General features: G+C 32.8%; 1 long non-coding RNA gene across 1 annotated transcript; it reads right to left on the bottom strand.

Moving 5' to 3' along the window:
* Positions 1 to 1,052: 1,052 nt before the first annotated feature.
* Positions 1,053 to 1,799, bottom strand: LOC138326285 (uncharacterized). Its single transcript, XR_011208883.1, has 2 exons — positions 1,695 to 1,799; positions 1,053 to 1,361 (listed from the first exon to the last, which is right to left on the bottom strand). It is a non-coding gene; the product is annotated as an uncharacterized lncRNA (long non-coding RNA).
* Positions 1,800 to 2,581: the final 782 nt, after the last annotated feature.

The following is a 2,581-nucleotide window of genomic DNA, read 5'->3' as shown; positions in this document are numbered from 1 at the left end:
CAGTACTATTGAATTATGGTTGTTGTTATGGATATTATATGAAGCATTAGGAATAAAATGCTGGATTTTGAGAATTTCAAAAGTCCCAATGGACTGAAAATACCGATTTTAGATTAAGGTGCAAGTGTCGGAATACTTTTCTTTTATCCGTAATAACTGATATCGATTTCTACAACAGTTTTGGTTTATAATTGTTTTGAAGGGTATAGAAAATCATTTAAGGAGGAAAATGTAGGATTTTGAGATTTTCAAGAGGCACAATCGGCCGAAATGGTGTGATTTTGGTGCAAGTGTTGAAAACATGTTATCCGTAATAATTGCCGTTGATATCTAAATTAATTTTGGAATATACTTGTTGTGATTGGTAAGAATAGTGATTTAAAGAAAAAAAAACTTGTAAATGTTAAGAATTCGAAGAGGCCCATAGAAGAGGAAATAGCGAGAATATTGTTTTGGTGCAAGGATATAGTTTAAAGTCTGTTGTAGCGTAAAACGACAAAATTAAGTCACGCTGCATAATTCAAGTTAATAAATAATATAATAGATAATATATATTGTAAGTAAGGTACAAAGTAATATAATCAATAACATTTGATGTCCTATAATTAATTATTTATTCAGCATCCAAATGTAACAGTAGTAATACAGTGATACAAGTTCTCTTTTCTGACATCAATAATATCCAATCCAATTAATAATCGTCATCATATTTTCAAAATTAGAGATAAAATCATGATTTAGTTTCTGTTTCAAAAAGACGTAGTATGGTCATATAAAACATTGTTTGCAGTATGTTTAAAACATCCATTAATCAATATTTGTAAGTAGAAAAATAAAAAATAATAATACTAATATATTACATGTTTATAATGACTTTAAAAACAGATAGAATTTAAAGTTTGTATTGCTCAAGCAAGCCTAATAACAAGACAGCAATAAATGAGTTTATATACTACTGACAATCATACCACCGAATTGTGTGCAAATAAATCCATGACGTAAATCAGGGGTCAAACTTTGCATCATCAATGTTATTGAAAACAAATTCTGTCGTGGTGGTTGTCAAGGATTACCTCGTCTACATAATCGAATTGTACAGAACTAAAATAGGTCTATCCTCTCACAAAGAAAGGGCTGTAACTCCAAACAATTGGAATCATACATGTGACCTACATTATTTTGTATCATCATTATTCCACAATCAGCAGAGTTAGGGTTTGGCGGGTAGAACTGAGTGTAGTCATCTAGTTGGTAGCTTTGTAAGTAGGCTTTGTTCAGATTCACTCCATTAACCCATACCCATTGGTCCTCCGTTGCTTTGTCATTGACACCTATCCATACATGCATGATCGAAGCCTTCACTGTAAAATGTAAATTAGATTTCTTTCTATTTCTTTCATTTTTCTTTCCATGAACACAATACAGAACAACAGCACATTAGTCATTTTCTCAAACAATATACAATGGAAGAAAGGGGAGGGGAGCGGAAAAAAAGTTAATGCGTTAATTAAAGACCATATACTTAAATCATCGATTAAGTACATATCAGAACGTTGTGTAATGATTATTAGTAAAACAGAGAACCACTGGAAGGATCTACGATTCAAGTTTCATACAGGTCGAATGAATCTTATTTGCTAATTTGTATTTCATAGAACATAAATATTTAGGTATTGTTTTCTAATTTGACAAACCTTTGGCATATTTCTCATAAGACCTATATTTGTCACTGTTATCAAATACGGCTAGTCGACCATGATCCTTCTCACAATGCGCCTGCGCGTTGTCCCAGGTCAAAAGAGTGTAGTGTATCTTTAGACACAGAGGTCCATCTTCCAACAACACATAACCAGCCCGAACACAACCTAAATTGTGAGATATAAAGTTCCCTTATATAACAAGACATAGCTAAAGGACAAAGAATATAATATACCAACAACAATGCTGAATTATAAATGAAACCACGAAAAGTATCCAAGACGTTGCTATACCAAAACATCAGATATCATGGACTATGCAGACTGATGGAAGATAAAGGTATGACTACATGTACACGCTATTTATATATCTTTAATACTTAAGTGAACACATACTCTCAGGTAAGTTAATTAATCACGTTACGTAAACATATATAGTAATATTTAAAGTGTGTTCTGTCAACTGGACAAAACACCGTTACCTAGCTGTGCTAATTTTCTAATTTATTTTAATGAAATATGTGATAATAAATCACTTCTATTGAAGACCAATATAGCAAAGGGTTGTCTATCAATATGGCGTCAAATCCATTAACGTGCATATAACTACAATGTATGCCATTCAAAAACTATATGTTTCTAATAGCAGAGTGACACTGGGTCTTTTAAAATCAACGCGTTTGTATGTGTTTATATCTGTCTTACTTTCTGTATGTTTGTAGATGACCTCTGACTCCTGAAGGATGGATACAGAACTGTGTTCTAGGTACCGGAAACCACGACAATTATCCGAGACGTTGCTGTACCCAAACATCAGACAATCCGGGTTATTCAGGAAGGTGACAGCACATTCGGTTGGTGACTGTTTCCTATGTATTGTGGAG

This window comes from Argopecten irradians, chromosome 6, assembly GCF_041381155.1.
Source record: "Argopecten irradians isolate NY chromosome 6, Ai_NY, whole genome shotgun sequence".
In the NCBI taxonomy this organism is placed as follows: Eukaryota; Metazoa; Mollusca; class Bivalvia; order Pectinida; family Pectinidae; genus Argopecten; species Argopecten irradians.
The sequence above is the reverse complement of the archived record's forward strand: the minus strand, read 5'-3'. Positions and strand labels throughout refer to the sequence as shown.